Raw genomic sequence first — 12,021 nt, 5'->3', positions numbered from 1 at the left:
CAAGCTGACACATCATACTACCAAGTCCACAAAATACAGCCAATTACAAGGCGCCACGTACTGCTGCTAGGTTTTGTCATCACTATTCGGATTCCAATAGAAATTTTCCAAGTGTCATTGAAATAAAGGCATGAAACTGCATCAGCACGTGTAAGCGATGACACAAGCAGCCCTGCACGTGTAAGCGATGACGTAAGCGGACCAATCAAGCTGTGACAAGTGTCACCAATCAGACTCCGCCACGTGTCGCTCACCTACCCCTAAACTCCTATAAATAGAAGCCTTCCTAAGACATTTAAGAGGACACAGAGACAGAGAAGGAAGAAGATATCTTGAGTTCAGAAATCCAGAAGCTCTGCCGGAATCAAACCCCAAAGCCTTCAAGAATTTCAAGAACTTCAACCTCGAATACAGACAATATTCGAAGCAAAATCATCCAAACTACTCGTCCAAATCTCAAAGTTCACTGGAATCAAGCTCAAAAGCCTCCAGAAACCTCAACAAACCATAAATCAACGAAGCTCTACGAAATCAAGCCTCTAAAGCACCGAAGAACTTCCACCACAAACCTTCAAACACGAAGAACACACGAAGAACACGAAGAACAAAGAATTTCTAACAAGCTCATAGCCAGAGATTCATTGTAATTCCGTTTCAAAGATCTTCGATCCATTCCTCAGCCAAATTGAAGAATATCTTATGTTCAAATCAAAATCACATTACCACAATTCCAATCAATAAATCTTTCAAGGAGATCGAATCAGAGGATCACTCTTTTGTAATTACAGAGAATTGTACCACACATTTATCAATACAAATTCGAATTTGTGAAACTATTTTACTTGTTTGATTTATTTCGAACTAAGAAATTTAGTCGTCTACATTCTCCATCGGAGAACTTCGTTCGTGTTGTAGGTGACAGACTCGTCCAACGACTCAGCTTGCTCGATCTTGTAAGCAACGGACTCGACTTGCTCCTCAGCAATTGGTGGAAGCTATAGCAGGCCAGATTGATGAGATGAGAGAAAGAGAGAGCTGTGCGCCTGAGTCTCTGGTGAAATGAGAAAGAGAGGGAGGTGAGAGTGAGTACAGAGATGAGAGAAAAAAAAATTATTAAGATATTATATGCACATGCTACAGTAACCGTGCAAATATGCACGGTTACTATAGCAATTGTGCATTTTTACATAAGTTTACACCCACTGATATGGGTGTTTTTTTGCTCAAAATGTATAAAATTAGACACTTTTTCCATTTTGCACATTTATGAACAAGCTGATGGCAATGCTCTTACAAGCAATGTTTAAGTTTGAACTCGTCAAAAAGTCAAAAAAAAACTTGAACGTGGCTTCATTTATTAATCAAGTTGAACTCAAACTCAATATCAAGTTCTTAAACTTGAGATTCAATACAACGAACATTTTCAAGCTCAAACTAAGCTTATCACTGAGTTCGTTTTGTTTTGAACAAGTAGTTCCAACCCTTAATTAATTATAGGCTTGGATATGAGTTTATTTGTCAAGCACATTTCAAGCTCCTTACAAAGCCCCCAACAAGTCTAGGTTGAACTTGTATTTTTTTTAATCTTTGTTGCTCACAAGCTTGGGCTTGACTTTTTTTATTAAACAAGGCGAAAACTAAAGCTTGAGATTGACTTTTTAATAATAAACAAATATTAATGAGTTTTTTTCTTTAATTTTAGAATACTTAATATTTTTAATACACACGCGGGGAGAGGGGAGAAGGTTTTAGGTATACACCATTGTCAGTTTCTTTAAAACCTTCTCCATTTTCCTCATGTGTGTGTGTTAAAAATACTTAGTATTCTCAAAAGAAAAAATAGTGAGTTAATCTCACACTCGAAAATAAGTGCAAGTTAAAGATATTTAAAACCTGTATTGCGTATTCAAGAGTTAGGTCATTTTGGATATACACTATTCTTTAAAATATTAATGAGTTTTGTATCAAGTCAAGCCAAATTGTTCATGAACGGACTTCATTCATTTACAATCTCATGTACGCAGATGCAAGAGAGAAAGAGACTTTTAATGTCCACCTTCTTCTACTTTCCCAAGCATGCACTTCACATTAGTTATAATAGCCTCCGAGCACGCGCTCACACGCATGCTCAGAGACTCTTCAATTTTTTGGTAAATGTTAATAATTTGCATCCATTATAATTTTAAATTACTACATTTTCCAATCACAAAATACCTAGAGGTGTGATGAAAAATTATTTCACCCACAAACCCATAATACTCACCACACCTCTAGGTATTTTATGATTGGAAAAATATGATAATCTCAAATTATAATTTATGCAAATTATTAACCTTTACCAAAAAATTGAAGAGCCTCTAAGCATGCGCTCACACACATGCTCAGAGGCTAGTTTTTTTAGAGCAAATTAGAACTTACCCACCTGTTCTTTGGCTGAAATTTAAGTTGCCTACGTGTGATTAAAGTTTGACACTTTACCCACCTGAGATTTGACCAAAATTTAAGTTGTCTACATGTAGTTTGAAATTCCATGATGCAAGTATTCCGATGGATAGTTTTTTATCTTATTTGATCTTGTTTTTTCATGTTTTTTGAGGATAGAGACATAAAAGTGAATCAAAACTACATATTTAGCTTTGTTTTTAATAGAGATGGGTTACAGAAATCTAACTAAACTAATCTTAGGTTGGTAAAGTGTCAAATTTCAAATCACAGAAGACAACTTAAATTTTGGCCAAACTACAAGTGGATAAATTGTAATTTGCCTTTTTTTTTTAATAAAAAAAAAAAATCACTTTTGTAAGATCTACCATTTTTCCCCTTTTTTTCATGTTAAGTTTTTTTGAGGAGCGCTTTCAACTTAAGTTGGTTTTTTTTTTTTAAACCTTACTTTTTTTTATGGGAAAAAACCCTTGTACTTATCCCTTTTTTTTATTTAAATTATTATCCTTGTCCCATCATCTCATGTAATTTTTATTTTTTATTTTAATGAGATTATCCAATATAGTTAAAAGAATATTTAGCTATCCACCAACATTTCTCACTTATCTAAGTCTAAAAAAAATTTAAAAAATTTCAAATGCCTACCAAAAGAAAGTGTGGGAAAGGTTCATGATTGTCAATTAATTTTTTTTAATGAGATTTATCAACAAAAAAAAAAATTTAATCCTAAAAGGTAGCCACTTAGTCATAAAATGTAGCAATTAAGTACACATCTGTAAGCGCACAATTGCATCTGGACCCAAAGATGGACGTGGGCTCAGGCCCAATGAGCCTTGAACAATAAGATTTGTAGAGTGTGGGTTTGAAATCTAGTTTAGTGGTATTGGAAACTTGACAAACAGGCTAGAATGCCACAATCTTTGCAAATGATAAACAAATATGACAAGGGAACCTCCTCGGACGTAAGCCGAGAACGATTTATGTATTGTTTCTCTTTTATGCCAAAATTACAGTTCTTAGTTCTTTTTCTGCTAACTGACCGATCTCTCTCTCCACCACCTTCTTGAAGTCCTTATATAATAGCTAGAAAGTTTTCTTTTACTGTTCAGGGGTCATTTTCTCATTAATGCGGCCAGGGAGGTAGGTGCAGGGTCTTTAATGTGGAGGTAGCAGCCTTTTTCTAAGATATTTCCCTCACACCGTTGCGTCTGGAGGGTGCTTAGATCCCCCTCTTAACCAACGGTTTTTCCAGAGCTCTGCCTTGATCTTTTTGGCGAATCTCAGGGTCATTGTGGGTCTTTATGAGGAGATATTCGTCCTCAGACGAATCCTCGGACTCTCAACCCCTAGGCCGAGCTATAGTTCTAAGAGGCTTTTAGTCTAAAACAAACTAGCGCCCATCAACAAAGCCCGAGGCCCAAATACTTACTTAGGTCATTTTAGTCCCCACAATAGCCCCTCAAAACTTTATTTTTCCTCATCCGAGGAGAAAAATAGGGTTTTGATCCGACCAGAGCTCCCTCCACACGTTTCGTACATCACCATGCGTGTGGGGGTCGTTTCTTTCCTAAAAAATGCCGTTTGTCGCTTCGATTTCCAAAACGCGCGCATTTATGACTGCAAGCTATACCCTGTTCCCCACGTTCAACGGTGAGATGAACATCCAACGGTAAGATAAACATCCAACGGTCCTCATCACCTCCTAAAAATTTGGGCGGGAAAAATCCAACTTCGAGGCCGCCTCCCGCACGTCATGACGTTTGGAAATCTGCACACTCATTCATTTCTTCAGAATTCAATCACATCAAAGCGTCAATCATCATCTTTTCTCTTCAGAAACCCGTGAAAACTCGCATAACTACAAACTCGTAAGTCCTTACTTTCTCTACCTTTTTCTCCTCGGATTTTGTCCTCGGCTTCCTTCTTAACCATATTCCTTCTTGAAACTTGCCTTTTCCTTTCTTTTAAATGGGTATATTTAAGTGTTTAGTTGATACCGCCGCTGGGATGGAAGGCTTTAGGGCCAAATACCACATTCCCAGCGACGTAGGTTTGAAATATTGTCCGGCAGAAGCCGTAGGTGATTCTAGGAAAACGGGAGAGGTCATTATCCCCATGATTGCCTTCATAGAAGGTGGGATGACCCTCCCTATGAGAAGCGTAACTAGGAAATACCTTTGCAATCACAGGTTGTGCCCAGACCAGTGCGCACCCAATGTGTTTAGGGTCTTAGGAAGCGTCGACGCTCTAAATGAGCAGATGGGCTTGAACCTCACTTGGCATGACGTTGTCTTCATGTATGAGTGTCACAAACTTACCAAAGTAGGTTACTACATTAAATCACGGTCTAGTGTAGTTAGGCTGATTTCATGTCTGCCCAAGTCTAATAAAGGCATGAAGGACGACTACCTCATCGCCTCAGGTAACTAGCATGATAGCCCTCACTGCCCAGTCGTATGGGGAGACCCAGGTGTGACTCTTTAGGAGTTAATTTCTTTACCCCGTACTTCAATCTCAAAATTTTCTATTTGTTTATTTCCTTTTACACATCATCCAATTCGATTTCTCATACGCATTGCAGATCTAACCGTACTCGGCTTTGTTGGTATACTTTCTTGCAGATAAACAACTCGTGCGCCCTCGTTTGAGCCACTGCAACATTGCTGATCTGAATTGCGTCCTGTGCTCAGAAGTATTTGTGAGTGAAGACTTGTAACTTAGAGCGGCCCACCTAATACTAGGATACAACCCAATATCCTCGGATTTCCAGGAGATAGAGAACGCGATTATCGCGGGGGATAGGAGGCGTAAGAGAATAAACGTAGCAAGGCCGCACTTTCTTGCCGACCACGACATCCCCGACGACCCCAACACCATCCTATACACGCAACCCATCGTGGCGATCCCTCTCTCGACGCACTCTCAAGCAACTGCTGTTCTGGAGGAGCAAGTATCCTCCTTGCACACGTTGGACAACGGATAGACCGGTTTCAGCTCGAGGACGTTGAAAGACCCCGTGGGAACCAGTTTGTCGTGCTATCTGACGAGGAGGAAGAGCCCACCGAAGCCTCCGAAATTGCAGGGTTAGTTGTTGCCCATCCAGAAGACGATTCCGAGAAGGAGGACATGAACAAGCTTCAAGGCCTTCTAACTAAGAGAGGCGAGAAAGTTGCCCAGAAGAGGGCGGGAGGGTCCCAAGTTCCTCCATCTTTGCCACCTCCCCCTCCTCCAGCCGAACCCAAACTTCCAGCTGAGGAGCCTAAGAAGAAAAGAAAAGGGGAGGCTGAGGAGGCTGGTGGCGAAAAACAAAAGAAGCCACGACAACAGCCACAACCAACTCAGCAGCAGAAGCTAGACAAGGGCAAAGGACAGGCTCGTTCAGTTGAGAATGGGGAGATCAGAGACATGGCCGAAGTGTGCCGAGCACCGGCTATATGGTCTCCTGACTTAAGACTGGACCGAGCACCAATTTCTTGCCAGTCCAGTATTAGGGCAGTCCAACAAGGCCACGCCCACCACCTGGCCGACGCGTTGGAACGCCCTCTTCTGCTGCCCAAGGATATGGAAACCTTGGAAAAAATGAGCTAACCTCAGCTGTTCCTGTTTTTAAAAAGGGAATTAGCCCTTGTAAGCTTAACTGTTTATGAATATTTCATTTTTCATAATATCGGATTGTTAATGAGTGTTCTGCTATATCTAATTCTCTAACACTTTGTCATAGGCTGTTCAAGAAGTCTTCGTAGCCGAGAAGTTTGTAGAGGACTCTCGGAAGAAGGCCAGAATGGAGGCTGACATTCGGATGGAAACTGATAAGTCCCTAGGCCAGGCCCTCGCAGAAAATGAGAAACTCACCTCTCAGCTAGCTGATCTAAAAAGAGAAAGAGACGGTGCCGAGGCCAGCCTTAGAACTATAAGGACCCAAGTAGAAGGGCAGCGCAAGCTTCTCCACCAAAAGAATGATGAGCTCTCCCAAGCCCAGAAGGAACACTCAGACTTGGAGAAGGAGCTCGCGCGAATGAAGGAGGAAATCGGCACATTCAAGCGCTCCTTGGAGGCCGCCAAGCAAGCGAGTTATGAGGAAGGGGTAGCTGCGACAGAAGACCAGCTGACAGAGGCTTTCGTAGCCTTGTGCCGAGAATACTATCAGCAGGTCTGGGGGGAAGCTGTAAACGTAGCAGGGGTTCCTTCGGCCTCGGAGGGAAATCCGAGAATGTTTGGCTTCCCTTGACATACGGGAGATAGAAGAGGCTCTGGCTGTTGCTCCTGCCCCTGAGGCAGCTCCTCCTACTCTTCCTCCTACGGTCCCAGAGCTCGTTCCAGATCCTATAGAACCTTCAGGTTCCAATAAAGAGAAGGAAGGGGGTGGGGATGCCGAGAAGGGCTTAGGCCAAGGTATGGAGCCTATCGTCACTCCAATCACTGCAACAGACAAAGGGAAAAAAGTCTTGTCTGCCTTTGAATTGGAACTAAAAAGCACCGAGGCTAGCAGTACTTCTCAGCAAGACCCTCCTCCACGAGCTTAGAGCCGAGCTTAGGGCTTCTTTTTCTCTATATTTGAAATTTTCCATGTAACGATGTATATATTTACATGATTAATGGAAGACAATTTCATTTGATTTTCATTTGAGTTGTGTTTGTTTCATCTTTTCATCTTTATGTTTACTATAAAGTTCTCATTAGCACACAGCGAACAGAAAGAACAAGATAAATAGGTCCATTTTCAGCAATTTGGAACAATTGAAAGATATATCAAATTTCTGCCCAACACTTAAAGATATATAACTTAAGTCTCAATTTAACCAGAGTTCTGTCCAACAAAAAATCAAAAATTAAATCTAAACAAGGCATGTGGTCAGAGGACCTTACAAAACCAAGTTTCTATTTGATACTTAGTAATAGTAACTTGAAAATGTTAATTTTCCCAAATTAGAAGGCCTAATGACCCGGCGTAACTAAGGTTCTGTTTAACAAATAATAAGATATCAATTTCCACAAGGTATGTAGTCCGAGAACCATGCATAACCAAGTTTCTGTTTGATACTTAGCAAAAGTAACTTAAGATGTTAATTTTTCCAAAGTAGAAAGGCCGAGGACCCGGCATAACTAAGGTTATGTTTAACAAATAATAAGATATCAATTTCCACAAAGTATGTAGTCCGAGGACCATGCATAACCAAGTTTCTGTTTGATACTTAGTAATAGTAACTTAAGATGTTAATTTTCTCAAAGTAGAAGGCCCGAGGACTCGGTATAACTAAGGTTCTGTTTAACAAATAATAAGATATCAATTTTCACAAGGTATGTAGTCCGAGGACTATGCATAACCAAGTTTTTGTTTGATACTTAGTAAAAGTAACTTAAGATGTTAATTTTCCCAAAGTATAAGGCCCGAGGACCTGACATAACTAAGGTTCTGTTTAACAAATAATAAGATATCAATTTCCACAAGGTATGTAGTCCGAGGACCATGCATAACCAAGTTTCTATTTGATACTTAGTAATAGTAACTTAAGATGTTAATTTTCCCAAAGTAGAAGGCCCGAGGACCCAGCATAACTAAGGTTCTGTTTAACAAATAATAAGATATCAATTTCCATAAGGTATGTAGTCCGAGGACCATGCATAACCAAGTTTCTGTTTGATACTTAGTAAAAGTAACTTAAGATGTTAATTTTCCCAAAGTAGAAGGCCCGAGGACCCGGCATAACTAAGGTTCTGTTTAACAAATAATAAGATATCAATTTTCACAAGGTATGTAGTCCGAGGACCATGCATAACCAAGTTTCTGTTTGATACTTAGTAATAGTAACTTAAGATGTTAATTTTTCCAAAGTAGAAGGCCCGAGGACCCGGCATAACTAAGGTTCTGTTTAACAAATAATAAGATATCAATTTCCACAAGGTATGTAGTCTGAGGACCATGCATAACCAAGTTTCTGTTTGATACTTAGTAAAAGTAACTTAAGATGTTAATTTTCCCAAAGTATAAGGCCCGAGGACCCGGTATAACTAAGGTTCTGTTTAACAAATAATAAGATATCAATTTTCACAAGGTATGTAGTCCGAGGACCATGCATAACCAAGTTTCTGTTTGATACTTAATAATAGTAACTTAAGATGTTAATTTTCCCAAAGTAGAAGGCCCGAGGATCCGGCATAACTAAGGTTCTGTTTAACAAATAATAAGATATCAATTTCCACAAGGTATGTAGTCCGAGGACCATGCATAACCAAGTTTCTGTTTGATACTTAGTAAAAGTAAATTAAGATGTTAATTTTCTCAAAGTAGAAGGCCCGAGGACCCGGCATAACTAAGGTTATGTTTAACAAATAATAAGATATCAATTTCCACAAGGTATGTAGTTCGAGGATCATACATAACCAAGTTTCTGTTTGATACTTAGTAATAGTAACTTAAGATGTTAATTTTCCTAAAGTAGAAGGCCCGAGGACCCGGCATAACTAAGGTTCTGTTTAACAAATAATAAGATATCAATTTCCACAAGGTATGTAGTCCGAGGACCATGCATAACCAAGTTTCTATTTGATACTTAGTAATAGTAACTTAAAATGTTAATTTTTCCAAAGTAGAAGGCCCGAGAACCCAGCACAACTAAGGTTCAGTTTAACAAATAATAAGATATCAATTTCCACAAGATATGTAGTCCGAGGACCATGCATAACCATGTTTCTGTTTGATAATTAGTAAAAGTAACTTAAGATGTTAATTTTCCCAAAGTAGAAGGCCCGAGGACTTGGCATAACTAAGGTTCTGTTTAACAAATAATAAGACATCAATTTCCATAAGGTATGTAGTCCGAGGACCATGCATAACCAAGTTTCTGTTTGATACTTAGTAATAGTAACTTAAGATGTTAATTTTCCTAAAGTAGAAGGCCCGAGGACCCAGCATAACTAATGTTCTGTTTAACAAATAATAAGATATCAATTTCCACAAGATATGTAGTCCGAGGACCATGCATAACCAAGTTTCTATTTGATATTTCAAGAGTTGTAATTGATAGGTCCATATACATTTATAATTTAAATCACAAACGATAAAAGCGCCATTTATTAATAATAATACCTTCGAAGGTTGTTTACATTCCACGGACGTTGTACAACTCTTTCATCTAGATCAGCTAGTTGATATGAACCTATACCTGCTACAGATATAATCTGATATGGTCCTTCCCAGTTCGGTCCTAATTTACCCCAGGCTGGGTTTCTAGCAGTACCTACAACCTTTCTCAAAACCAGATCCCTAGGTGCGAGTGGTCTGAGTTTCACATGGGCATCATACCCCCGTTTAAGTTTCTGCTGATAGTAAGCTATTTGGACCATAACTGTCTCTCGTCGTTCCTCAACTAAATCTAGGCTCTTCTCCAGGAGGCCGTTGTTATTTTCTGGGCTAAAAGTACTCGTCTTCAACGTGGGGAAGCCAAACTCTAAGGGTATGACTGCCTCGGCCCCATAAGTCATAGAGAATGGCGTTTCTCATGTGGATCTGCGCGGCGTAGTTTGATACGTCCATAGAACGTGTGGTAGTTCTTCTACCCATTTGCCCTTCGCATCATCCAGCCTAGAGGTGTGATGAAAAATTATTTCACCCACAAACCCATAATACTCACCACACCTCTAGGTATTTTATGATTGGAAAAATATGATAATCCCAAATTATAATGGATGCAAATTATTAACTTTTACCAAAAAATTAAAGAGCCTCTAAGCACGCGCTCACACACATGCTCAGAGGCTAGTTTTTTTTAGAGCAAATTAGAACTTACCCACCTGTTCTTTGGCTGAAATTTAAGTTGCCTACATGTGATTAAAGTTTGACACTTTACTCACCTGAGGTTTGACCAAAATTTAAGTTGTCTACATGTAGTTTGAAATTCCATGATGCAAGTATTCCGATGGATAGTTTTTTTTATCTTATTTGATCTTGTATTTTTCATGTTTTTTGAGGATAGAGACATAAAAGTGAATCAAAACTACATATTTAGCTTTGTTTTTAATAGAGGTGGGTTATAGAAATCTAACTGAACTAATCTCAGGTTGGTAAAGAGCCAAATTTCAAATCACAGAAGACAACTTAAATTTCGGCCAAACTATAGGTGTGTAAATTGTAATTTGCCATTTTTTTTAAATTAAAAAAAAAAAATCACTTTTGTAAGATCTACCATTTTTCCCCTTTCTTTCATGTTAAGTTTTTTTGAGAAGCGCCTTCACCTTAAGTTGGGTTTTTTTTTTTTTAAACCTTACTTTTTTTTTTTTATGGGAAAAAACTCTTGTACTTATCCCTCTTATTTTTTAATTATTATCCTTGTCCCATCATCTCATGTAATTTTTATTTTTTATTTTTTATTTTAATGAGATTATCCAATATAGTTAAAAGAATATTCAGTTATCCACCAACATTTCTCACTTATCTAAGTCTAAAAAAAATTAAAAAAATTTCAAATGCCTACCAAAAGAAAGTGTGGGAAAGGTTCATGATTGTCAATTAATTTTTTTTTTAATGAGATTTATCAAAAAAAAAAATTTAATCCTAAAAGGTAGCCACTTAGTCATAAAATGTAGCCATTAAGTACACATCCATAACAAAAGTTTCAAATGCCTAAAAAAATTAAATAGTTTTAATTTAAGTAATTTAATAAGATTGTGATTATGGGAAGTCTCTCACATAAGCAGTAATATCATTTAATTTTTAAAATGTATTTTCTTGGAAAAAATGAAAAGAAGTTGTAGTGAAAGGCACGAAATTTGTTAGGGATAATTAATTAATTTCATATGGAAGAGATGTGATTGAGAAAAGTAAAGCTAAACTGTAGGAGTTTCGATGAATTCTATGTACATTAATATTCCAAAAAACAAGAAATTGAATCTAACATATAATTACACAATTTGATAAATATAAGCATAGGTAGGATAAATATTTTTTCTTATATACAAAAAAGAGTCATTAACAACCACTTGATAGATGACCACCAATTTATGTGAGCTTGGAATCATACAATAATTTTTGTAAAATGTCTCACCCAAACTCATCCAATGTGCCCACTATGCAATTCAACAAAATTGTTGATATGTCACCCTAAAAAAAAAGAGTAAGGTTTAAATATAGAGAAAACCTTCAGTCAGGTCCTGGTGTAAAGAAGGCATTTTACACCACTAATGATGTGCTGCCACGTCATATATCCATTGATCTTACAATACACTCTTGCACACACAAGTATAACTCAATTAAACCAAAAAAAAAAAAAATTCTCAACAAACCATCAGACCTGAGAAGCTCCAACGCCTCTCCTCTACCCCGCCGTTGGAGCCGCCGCACACATTGGTCAAGAGCTAGCGTCGCCGCACCGGATTCTCATCAAGGTATCACAAATTTAATGGAATTTTGGGTCCGGCTTCCTTCTCATTCTCTCCCTTTTTTTTTTTTTTTTCGAGACGTGGGTTTGTGATTTTAAGCTCAAAAGAGAGAGTCTTTAAGGTTTTTTCAATAAACCCATTTGATTTTAAGCACAAGGAAGAAAGAGAAATTGAAACAAGCCCATTAGATTTTTTTTTCTCTCT

The sequence above is a fragment of the Castanea sativa genome, chromosome 10, assembly GCF_040712315.1.
Source record: "Castanea sativa cultivar Marrone di Chiusa Pesio chromosome 10, ASM4071231v1".
Lineage (NCBI taxonomy): Eukaryota > Viridiplantae > Streptophyta > Magnoliopsida > Fagales > Fagaceae > Castanea > Castanea sativa.
This window is presented reverse-complemented; position numbering follows the sequence as displayed.